This window comes from Triturus cristatus, chromosome 9, assembly GCF_964204655.1.
Source record: "Triturus cristatus chromosome 9, aTriCri1.1, whole genome shotgun sequence".
Classification (NCBI taxonomy): domain Eukaryota; kingdom Metazoa; phylum Chordata; class Amphibia; order Caudata; family Salamandridae; genus Triturus; species Triturus cristatus.
In genome coordinates, this window is record NC_140592.1 from 1,152,972,830 (window position 1) to 1,152,985,344 (window position 12,515).

General features: G+C 44.4%; 1 long non-coding RNA gene across 1 annotated transcript in view; it reads right to left on the reverse strand.

Moving 5' to 3' along the window:
- Positions 1-295: 295 nt before the first annotated feature.
- LOC146799537 (uncharacterized) overlaps positions 296-12,515 on the reverse strand; it is a 136,839-nt gene continuing 124,619 nt past the window's right edge. The window contains exon 3 of the long non-coding RNA XR_014968938.1: positions 296-1,073. This is a non-coding gene — a long non-coding RNA (uncharacterized LOC146799537). The remainder of the gene's footprint in view (positions 1,074-12,515) is intronic.

Consider the following 12,515-nt stretch of genomic DNA (forward strand, 5'->3'; position numbering starts at 1 on the left):
CTCAGACTATGTGTGCGGTTGTCCCCTCAAACAGAAATTGGCACCTTATCAATGGCAAATAATCTCAGCAGGTCAATTTTTCCATTGTGTCAACATTTGTGTATGTCTTATAAGAACTTCCCACTCTCTATTAAAAGTAAATAGAAGCTAATTAGGTCTGGTACCATGTTTACGACAATCGGTGGATTGTGGGTTTAGATGAACTAATTTTGAGTCATGTATTATACTAAAAGCATTGAAATAATATTTCTTCTAAAATATCATGTGAAAATCACATATGAACATATTTGAATTACACATCATAAAAAAACATTTTAATACAATGTTGCATTCTTTATGAAAACATTTTAGAGGGGTATGAACAAATTTATAAAAGCATGACATAAAATATGCATGTTGATAAAAAGCAAACCCAGCCATATATTTGATTTCAAATTAATGAGGCAAGGTACAAAAGATAAACCTATGGTAAGATCAAACTGTTCATTCCATGATCTAATCACATTCCCCCATTTTCATTGGTACTCCTTGTCATCCATACCCCTACATTTCATCTGTGTCCGTTACCTGTGATGTTTTGGCAGTTACTTTGAAGCCAGCATCTGCATAAGATGTGTAAGGGGCTTGTTGGAATAAAATCACTTAATGTCACTACTCCAAGGAGTTGATCTTGCCCCCTGCGACATCGATAAGAATCTCAAGAAGAATTTTGGGGTGAAATACAGAAAATGTTGGTCGGCTGAATCGATGTCCTGACAGCTTCATCTGGAGAATATCCTTTGTGTGTGGTTAACCTCAGACATCATCTTTTGCAGTGAGATATTTGCAATCGCACTGTTTTTGGAAGCCACTGCTGCGCGGAGCGTATGTGACCTGCGAGATCAAGGGAGATGTTTGCATGGCGAAAGCTTGAGAGAAAGGATGACGTGAAGGGCACATCATCAACGGAAGTTTGAGCACACATCCTCTAGCAGTGTGTGCCCTTCGCCTGTGGAATCATCACATTAAACGATGTCAGCGGCCATTTTGATTCACTCATTGTGTACGTAGCACCCGCGGAGTTTGCATCTCGCCTGAGGGAAAAAAACTCTTTATTAAGTCGGTGAGCTATGGAATCTTAAAGCATCCTTAATTCAATTTATTTTTCATCTAGTCGAGGAAACATTTCTTTCTCAACATTATACTGCGATCAATCCTGAAGCAGTGTCAACAAAGTGATTTCAGTAAAAAATTTGGATAATAGTTAAGGCAGCTCACTACCTGAACCTTTAATCTCATGCCATTTAAAAGAATTTAAGGGATACTTTTATTTTGCGGGATACCTAGAGGATATTCAAACTATGTTCTCAGACATCTTGTTTGTTTGCAAGGATTTTACATTTAGCAGTGCACAATTGATACATATAGATTTTATCTCAATAGTTGTGTAATTTCTGGTTTTTAGTTTGTGCTTCCACGGATTTAAAACATTTAAAGGGTGAACCTTTCATGCCATGGAAGGAATGGAAAGAATACTTTTGCAATTATATAGAAACCTTTGATGAGGAGGATTTCACCCACTGAAAATAAGAAAAAAGTTAAACTGTATTGCTTAGGTCCCGTTGGTTTAAAAACTTACAACCAAATTGAGAAAAAAGAACGTGAAGGAGATGATGTATTTAACCATGCGATGGAGGATCTAGATGCACATTTTTCACCAATTGTTATTGTAGCTGTAGACAGATTTACATTTTTTCAACGCAAACAAGGTATAATAGAAAATATTGATGAATATGTGTCTGTCTAAAGTACTTTGGAGCTAACTTGCAGATTTGGTAGTCTACAGTAAGAATTTATTTGTGATCAAATCATTATGCACATTAGCAATCCTAACATTCAGGATAAACCATGGTTCAACGGTGAGTCTCTGCTCAAAGAGGTTGTTGCTTTGGTCAAGAAGGCGGTGTTCACAGGGAGATGTGCTACAGCTGTGCTAGATGATTCAAACGAAAGTAAACTTATTAACAAGTCTTACACTACCAAATACAATAGGCACAGCAACAAGAACAATTGTAGTTCTGAAGTAAAACATAAAAAAAATCCAAATGATGAAAAGAAGAGTACGGGAAAACCAGTTGGTGACTATAAATCAAATTTTAAATGCTATTGTTGTGGTTCTAGTAAACATTTGGCCAATTTTAAAAATGTACAGCCAAATACCAGAAATGTGCATCATGTAGTATATTGGGACATTTTGCCAAGGTTTGCAGATAGAAAAATACAAAACGGAGGAGATTAGTTCAGCATGTTCATGACAATGATCCTGTAAACTGAGATGAATCAGAGGACTCCGATTCCTCAGATGTCAAGTGTGTATTTTGCATAGACTTTGATATTTTGGATGTAAATCTTAAAAAAGCTAAGAAACCTACGTGTGAGGTTAACATGGGTGGTGTAATGATGAATGTTGTTGCCGATTCAGGGTCACCCTTCAGCATTGTTAATGAGGAAATATGGATTCAACATTTTGCTGAAAAACTAGGCACAGTTTTCGACAAATCCAATGTTATCACAAAAAGCTACACTGGTGACAGCATTGACTTCATTGGAACGCGGACTCTCAAATTCAAATCCAAAAACAGGACGGTAATGTGTAAACTATTTGTGGCAAAGAAAGGACCTTCTCTCATTGGTTGGAGTGATCAGGCTGAACAAGTTATTCTTGACCCTAATTGTGCTGACCCAGTTCTTTCAAATAATGATCTAGACAAGAATAACTCGAACATCCATGAGGAATACTCTGAGGTATTTTCTAGCACAGTGGGTTTATTAAACAATTTTGAACACCGATTAGAAATTAAACTCAAGGCTACACCTTGCATACACCAATTTCAATTAGAGAAGAAGTACATAATTAACTTAAAAAAGTAGCCACTGATGGCATCATTGAGAAGGTGGAGTCTAGTGAATGGGTGTCGCCATTGGTGGTTGTTAAGCACCCTAAAGGTAAATTTAGACTCTGTGTTGACCTCAGTGATCTCAATAGAAATATACTCGATCACTTTCCCCTACCTTGCATTACCAAGATTTTTAGTGTCACCAAAGGCATGAGTTGATTCTCTACCATCAATTTAAGATTGGCATACAGCCAAGTACCTTTGCATGAGGATAGCAAGAAATATACCACTTGTAGGAAAGTAGTGTCTGCTTCTTATGGTTACCCCAACCTTTTGCATGATGTCTCACTGTTTTTAACTAGTCTGACTGTGATCCTGCTAATCAGGACCCCAGTCTATCTTCTTTCTCCCTTAAATTGACATACATGTACAGATTGGATACTGGGGTACCCTTATCAGCCCCTAGTATATGGTACACATGTATCCAGGGCATACGTACCCCAGAGGTCTCTCATGGGCTGAAGCATGTATTATGCCACCCACTACAGGTTGAAGCGGTGGATCCTACTGAACACACTTAAACTCTGATATAGTATATGCCACCTTCTTCTTTTTTCTTTTTTACTTTCACTTGTTGCAATAGCTGTTATTTCTTTGGATCCTGACGAAGGCCTAGATACTTTTAGAGTTCACCAATGGCCGAAACATGTTGATCACTTTGATGTAGCTGTCTTGAATCTTGACATTCTCATCATTCAGCTCATTGTTGTTTTTAATCCTGTCTTAGGGTAGCTAAATAAACAACCTTCCATTGAGAACGACAAGGGTTTCCGACGCCACTTCCGACCTATGCACCCGGCTCCGCAAAGATAGGTAACTCTGGTATCACGGTATCCATGGGTGGGGTGGCTCTTCAAACTCTTAAGTTCTAAAGGGTTCTCTCGAAGTCCTCCTAGAAGGGTCCTTAAACCTTAAAAGTGTAACCGCGACTTTCCCATAGAATTGTACAGAGCCCGCAGTCGCGTTACCACACTGCACCTGGCCTCAATGGGGTCCCTGTCTAGTCACCTTGGGTGGTTCCTTGGGGTCCTAGTGATTCTAGGTGCTCTAGACCTTGTCTTGATCCCAGTTGTGACTGTTATACCACTATTTTAGTATATGGTTCCGTCTCTCCCTGGAGCCCGCTGTGTATTGTGCTACTTGCAACTGTTCTATTGATCCAGTATTGTGTGCTTTGTGTTCTATCCTCGTGTAGAGGATAGTAGAGAGTGTTATATTAATAAATACATATTATTATAACTACTGTGTGGTTCTCCTTTAGTCATTCAGGAGGTGATGTTCTGGTAAAACAAGCTGCTTTACATTCCTTCAAGATTAAGCCTGAAAGTTGCTCTCCATAGCTACCACTAGGATAGCTTTCATAAAGGTTATCTTTGACCTCATACATCATAAGGGTCGTGTGGACTGGTACAGGGTGCCCACTTTAATTAGTGGACAGCATATACCGGGCCACCTTCTCACACCACTTTCATAACACCCTTTGGTTGTTACCACCACACCGAGTACTATTTGGCTTGGTGTCTGCCGCTGCTCTCTTTCAAAGAGTAATGTCCAATATTTTTTAAGGTGTGGTCAGCGTAAACATTTTCCAAGATGATATTTTGGTCATGGGTATTAAGAAAGCGGAACATGATGCATGATTAAGAAAGGTTTTTGATATCCTAAAATCAAATAGGTTAACAGTTGAACTAAATAAATGTAAATTTGCTCAAAATAGGTTGTGTATCTGGGTCACAGCATCAGTAGAGATGGTGTTAAACCCAAACAAGGCTTAGTTGAAGCAATTGCTAATGCACCCTGTCCAACCAGCAGATGATGTGAGAACGTTTTTTGGTTTAACTGAATACTATTCAATGCTTATTCGTAATTTTTCAGAGAAACATACCACATAAGGCAGCTTCTTAAAAACAGGGTAAAATTCCAATGGTCCTTCACCCCTTCGCCTGCGGTGCGGGGGGGGCGGCGGCGCTGTGCTCGTGACAAGCCCAGCTCGTCATGAGGCACAGTGGAGCTGTGCTCATGACGAGCTGAGCTCGTCACGACCCCGCCCACTGATTGATTCTCCCGCACAGGCGGGGAATCAATCGCGCGTGGGCGGGCCTCGACCGTTATGACGAGCCCAGCTCGTCATGAGCACAGCTCCACTGTGCCTCATGATGAGCTGGGCTCGTCAGGAGCACCAAAGCGGTTAACATGCCAGATTGCTTTTTAAAAATATCAAAAATAACATATCCAATGCACCCTCCCTTAAAGGTTTTGATCCATCAGCACACATAATTATTACCACTGATGCTAGTAATAAAGGATTAGGGGCAGTCTTATCGCAGAGAGACGATGAAAATAGATTCATGATCTCTCACAACAGCAGAAAAGTATTCTGTTATTGAGCACGAAGCGCTACTATGTGTGTGGGCACTCAACCATTTTCGTTTGTACATTTGGGGTTACCATGAACCATAAACCGCCTATCAAAATTATATCCACAACAGGTCTTCAGAATGCATCTCCTAAATTAAGTAAAATGTCTGTTAAACTACTAAATTACACATATGAAGTAGAATACTGGCCTGGTATTAAGAACAGAGTCGCAGATATTATGAGCAAATTGCCGTTGCCCTATGTTGACAGAGAAAACCATCTGAATGATGAAGAGGAAGTATCTTTACTCTTCTGTGAAGGGTTGGGTGAAATTCATTTATCTGAATGGAAAGAGCATATGTACAGAGATAGTACTTTACAGGGCATTTGTGAATTCATTAACAGCAAATGGCCAGAGAAAAAAAATCTTAATTTGAATGAAAGAGTCCATTGGGAACTCAGGACTGAGTTCAGTGTTCTATTTCAGAAGGGAAAAGTGGTTCCCCCAGTCAGTTTAAGGAAAAGGTTACTCAAACTCTGCCATGAAGGTCATCTCCATACTTCCAAAACTAAACAGAGGATAAAAAGTAATTACTAGTGGCCTGGCCTTGACAAACACATTGAAATCTTTGTCAGAGAATGCATAGCTTGCTGTGACTCTGACAAGTCTTAAAACATTTAAAGTTCCTTTAAACACTATCGAATATCCAAGCATGTCCTGGGAAAGGGTTGGTCTTGACATTTTGGGATCTGTAGAAGGTCATGATGGCACAATTAAATATATTTTGGTTCTGATGGATCATTTCTCTAAATGGCCAGAAATTAAAATAGTTCCCAATGCTGATAGTGCCAGTATAATCAAGTTCCTTGACAAACTCTTTAAGAGTGAAGGATTACCGAAATGCATTTTAATTGAAAGCAGACCACAATTCATGTCCACATCTTTCAAAGGTTTTCTGGAGAGAAATTGTTTCAAGCACACCACCACTTCATTGTGTCACCCGGAAGCAAATGGTCTTGTCGATCATTTCAACCGAGTACTTAAAAGGTGCATACAATTGTCTAGGAACAGTAATTTGAGTCGGGAAGATGAGATCTTCCAGTTAATGTAGGCTTACAGAATAATACCTAGTGTCATCACAAGCAAAATTCCATTCGTTTTGGTGAGAAGTAGACAGGCTGTAAGCAAAGATCTTGGTTGGATGCCTGTTTTGAAACAAGTGAAATGATCACCAGAATCAGTGAGGAAAAAATAGCTCTAGCTCAAACGTATTACAAAGAAGGGTATGATAAAAAACATAGTGTCAAATGTAATTCATTAAAATCTGGGGATTTGGTAAGAGTACGTTTAGAAAAAAAGAACAGGAAAGGTGAGAGTAGGTTCACTTGTCCCCTATGGATTTGCAAGCTTTTTCGCAATTCTGCTGAAATCAGTGATGGCAAGGTCTGGCACACGAGCAGGCTTGCTAAATATATAGCAAGCCTGCTCATGTGCCAAATATAAAATATAATTCCCGGGCAAATGAAATTGTAAAAGTGATTTGTGGTTGGATTTTGAAGATTCTGTCGCCAAGTCTCAATTTTAACATAACAATGAAATTGTAAATATTAGAAGTACTGTTGTTAATGAATTTCCATCATCTACTGAACCTTCCTGCAGTCTTGTGCCACACCATGGAGATGAGCATGTCTCACCTTCGCAATTAGATGACATTACAGCCTACAAAGGCGCCACAGGAAGATTTGGCAGAGCTATTATCAAACCCTATAAGTTTAATGATTATGTAATTTTGCGATAGCTACAATTTCATCCTAAGATTTAACCTATTTACTTTCTTGTTGTTTTGTTTTACGAGAGGAAGATGTGTTGTAATGAGGTACGTCAGCACATGGCACAAAGTGGCACGCGACATACCCTTTCCTGTAGCGCGTGGCACTAGGTGGCACGAGACAACTCTATGATGTAATCGCATTCCCCCATTTTCCATTGGTACTCCCTGTCACCCCATACCCCTACATTCCATCTGTGTCTTTTACCTGTGATGTGTTGGCAGTTACTTTGAAGTGAGCATCTGCATAAGACGTGTAAGGGTCTTGTTGGAATAAACTCACTTAATTTCACCATTCCACACATCTCTTCATCTTTCCTACACAGGTGTGTATATATCATTCCTGGGGTCTTGGCAGTTAGTTGGAGGACCATGTTTTGGAAAGATATTGATTGATGCAACGCACATATCTGTATTAATAGGGCTAAATTCTCAGGATGTAATTTATTTAAGCTATATGTACAATTTTAAATCTCATCATTTAATTCAGCATCTGTGATATTTTCTTTCTTCTAGCAATTTTTCAATTGAGTCGAATTAAGTTTTGGAATAGAGGATGTTTTTACATCCCTTGTGGAATCTAATCCCAGACAAGTGGTCTGCTGAATTCTTTTTTCAGGTAAATGATTTTTCTGGGTATGAAGCATACTCTGTATAGGGCCGCTGTACCTTGCCTTTGCCAAAACTTTGCTCCCCAAATACATTTTTCATCCACATTTTCATTCAAATACTCATAGTCTTGTATAGCAAGATTTCTAATTAAGTCACAGGAGTAAATTCATTTGTAATTGGTAGCAAGGTACCTTTGATACAGCTGAAGGATCTGTCCTGTCAGCAATGCTGAAATAAGGGAATTTCTTCAAGAAATTCGGGTGACTATTTAAAAGTGGTGCCTGGCAGTGCATAATATATATCCCTTTGGGATAACTAGTTCTGTGTATGTAGTAATGGCCAAAATGATGGTGGCAATACCTTTCTTTATAATTATCAGCATTTAAATAAGCATCCTCATTATCGAAGGCTGTGTGGGCCTGAGGTTTAACATCATACGTTAAACTATTTTAATGCCCCATTCACCTGAAAAGGAACCAGGTCTTATCATAACATCTATTCAAATGTTTAAAATGTAGGGGATCTGTGACATCTCAGTGGGCCCTTTTGTTTGATTAGGAACAATTTCCCAAAACATGCCCTCTGGTACAGGATACGTGGTGATATTCACAGCATGATGATCTTGTCGTACTCTATTTGAAGAAGAAAGTGGTTGTAGTTCTTGAACCACAGGTAAAGGCACAATTTTAGCAGGAACGTAATGTGCATTTAGTAACAGTAAAACAATGATCAGCATAATGAGCTACATTAGAAATAGGAACCCTCCAGTAGCAATCCAGAAGTAGGACCATAGTGGTAATAGATTGCTTTCACATAAACAATAGTAAGCAGAAAACAATTGGTGTTGTTGGGTGACTGTGGAGTGAATCAGCAAATTATCTATTTCAAATTTGGAGTAATCTTCATAAAGAGTTATATCTTGCAAAGGCATCGTTACAATTGATGTTGGCTCAATCGGCGTTCATAATAAACCAATGCAGCAGTTGCAACTGTTGGAATTGTCAAAATTGCAGCATCAGGTTTTTCCATGGAATCTGTCTATTGCTGGAGACATAGCAGTCTTGATGGTACCTGATTTGAGACTTAATTTATCAGCATTGCTGTACTCTTCTTTGGGTAGCTATTTCAGAGTAGGGAAAGGTTGTGAAGTTCTATTCCGGATGCTGCTTGGTGTCAGAGGTGGTCTGCTGAACAGAATTGGCCACATAATACTTGCTGTTTTTCTTTGAACCAGTTAACGGTAACAAAATTACAATTTGTGTGCCTACTAGCGCAAGACCTAGTCTGGTGGTCAGTAGGATGGCCCAAACACTTGTTTATCAGTCATCTTTTCTTGAACTAGATCACTTACTTTTGGGATCCACCCATCAGAAGCTTCAAAGGCCTTCTCTTTGCCAGTGGCGTAGCCAAAGGATTTCACACTAGACAGCTTGCACTGAGCTCTTGGACATTTGGGGGTTCAATCACAAAGAGAAGCTTACACTTTTTTTTTTTTTTTTTTTTTTTTTTTGAAACCGTTTATTGCAGTTTATAGAAGTTACAGGTATGGGCCTACAACCACCCGGCCGGCCGCTAGAGCATCAACAACATATTACATACATACAGCAAAAAAAAATTTCTCAGCGGTGCACAGTAGGAAAACAGGAGTGATCAATGGTGCAGGTCTCCAAGCTCCATGCCCACAGTACGGTTCCATTTTCGTAATACAAAACAACATATACAAACCACAACCGCAAGGCAACCCTCGATCCAAAGTGACAACACGTGCTCCATAAGTGGGGGATCCACACCAGCAGCAAAATTCTGAAGAGGGGGATGGGAGTAGATCAGGGATTGGGGGACCGCGCGCCCGCGGCCAAGGGAGGGGCGCCATCTAGGGAGACGGAGCCGGTGAGGCCGCCGGTAGCAGCGGCGGCTCACAAATACCCCCGCGGTAAGCGTTCCAGGGGCCCCAGAGTTTCATCCACGCCCCAGGCTTACCCCTCGCCACATACACCACCTTTTCACGAAACATACACCAATCCATATGTTCTTTCCAGGCCGACACCGCAGGGGGCCTCTGGGATCCCCACAATTGGGCAATATCCCGCTTGGCTATCATGTATCCCAGAGTCACCCACCGCGCCTGCGGGACCGAGTAGTCATTTGGTTCCCAGACATTCAGCAAGCATCTCCTCGCTTCAGGCAGCAGCGTGACACGCGTAACCATTCGTAGAACCTCATGCACACCACGCCAGAATCGCTCCACCTTCGGGCACTCCCACAGTATATGCATGAAAGTCGCCAACGCACCACAGCCACGCTTACACAGTCCATCACCGGCGAAACCCATACGTAAAAGCCTTGGCCCCGTCACGTAGACCCGGTGAAGGATCTTGAGCTGGACGAAACGAAGGCGAGCCGGGATGGCCACCTCTTTCGGAGAGGCCACCGCGGAAATCCAATCCTCGTCGTCCAGCTCCAGCCCATCGGCAACCCAAGCCTCGCGGAGACTAGTCAGCAGACACGATCTATCGTTAATCAATTTTTTGTATATGAGGGAGATCGTGCTGTCCGGGACATGGCCGTCTAGCACTCTGTCCTCCAGGGGGGAAGACTCCGGAATGGATGCAACATCCGGGAAGACGGAGCCCAGCGCATGGCGGACCTGTAGGTACCGAAAGTACTCACTGCCCTGCAGCTGAAACTCCGCCTGCAGCGTCTCAAAAGTTTTGAATCCCCCCCTCGTCCAGAGATCTCCCACCGTGCTGATTCCGATCGTGTCCCACTTTTCGAAGCCCTTAGACGTCCACAGGGAGCCCAACCTCTCAGATGCATACAGCGGAGACGCTCGGGTCAAACGGTCCTTCCACCCCATAGCTGCATTAGCCGCGTGCCAGACACGCACCATGACACGCGTCGGTCCCGTCAAACGGGAGTCGGGCGCGCCAGAGTAGAGCGCTCGATTATAATCGCCACCGGGCAGAAGCGTCCTGTCCATCTCGAATGCCGGGTTCAAGGCGGGCCCGTAAAGGCCATGATTAATTGCAGCTAGTTGGGAGGCCCAGTAATACCGTTTGATGTCCGGGAGGGCGACCCCTCCGTCGTACCACGGGAGCGTCAATTTAGCCAGAGCAATACGCGGCCTCCCGTCCCAGAACAGGCGCCGCTGGAGGCCCTCCACCTCGCGAAAGTAGCGTGCCGGGACCAAGTCCATGGTATTCTGGAGGGCGTAGAGGAAGCGCGGCAGGGACATCATTTTAAATAAGGCCGCTCGGCCGAGCGGCGAGAGCGGCAGACGCCGCCAGCGCACCACGTCCTCCCTCAGACGCTGGAGGGGGGGCAGCAAGTTCCGCTCATAGCGGGCCTCCGGGTCAAGAGTGATATATATACCCAGGTACCGGAAACCCTGGGAGGCAATCTGGATCGGACAGTCCCGTGGCAGGACCGGGGCCTCCCCGGAGAGCACATAGACACAGGATTTCGCCCAGTTGATGACCAGGCCTGAGTTGCGACCGAAGGAGCGCAAAACATCAACCAGGACGATCAGCGACTTGCGCGGGGAGGCGAGATACAAAAGGATATCGTCAGCATAGAGAGACACGCGGTCCTCATGCTCGGGGGTCCAACGGAGACCACGGATAGAAGGGTGCCACCGCAGCCACTCCGCCAGGGGCTCCATGGCCAGGGCGAACAGGAGAGGCGACAGGGGACAACCCTGTCGCGTGCCCCGCCCCAGCGCGAACGGGGCAGATACTCGCCCATTCACCACCACCTGCGCCAACGGGCCCGAATATAGCAATTTGACCCAGCTGACGAAACCCGGGCCGAACCCAAACTTCGCCAGCATCGCCCAAATATATGGCCATTCGAGCGTATCAAACGCCATGGTGGCGTCCAAGGACGCCAAGATGGCCGGCTCCCGCACAAATGGGACACGCGCGAGCACCCCGTGCAAGCGCCGCAGATTAAGCGCCGTGTTGCGGTGTGGTATAAAGCCCGATTGGTCTTGGTGGACCAAATCGCCCACCACGCCAACCAGCCGGTTGGCCAACACCTTGGCGAGGATTTTGGGCTCCGCGTTCAAAAGCGAAATCGGCCTATAGGATGTGACCCGTTCACGGGGCTTCCCCTCCTTGTGGATCACCACAATTGTAGCCAGACGCTGGTCCGGCGGGAGGGAGCCCCGCGAGTGGGCCGCGAGGAACATCGCGCGCAGGTGGGGCGCCAACACATCCGGGCGCAACTTGTATAGCTCAATGGGAATACCATTGGGGCCCATGGCCTTGCCGGATGCAACCGAGCGAATAGCCGAGGCAATTTCGTCCGAGGTGGGAGGGGCGTCCAGCGAATCCCTGTCCTCCACCGTAAGGGAGGGCAGTGCGATGTCTCGAAGCAAGGCATGGGAATCTTCCTCCGAGCAGGGAGAAACCGGGGAGTAGACTTCGCGGAAATAATCCGCGAAGCAGGAGACAATGGCTTCCGGCTCAGTGACGCACACACCATCCACGCTCTCAATCAAAGGCACCACGCGGCTCGCTCTCTCCCTCTTGTCCAACCACGCAATCAATTTGCCAGCCTTGTCACCCACATCATACAATCGCCCCTGCTGCTCTCTACTGAGGCCCCTGGCCGCCTCCGTGACGAGGGCCCGATAGGCCGCCTGCTTCAAATGCAAAACGTGCAACTTGGCGTCTGTCACCCCGCTCCCCAGGTCACCCTCCAGTTCTGCAATCTCGGCCTCAACCCGGGTCACCTCCTCCCGCTCGCGCCGCCGGGCATTGGAAATAAAGGAGAGGGC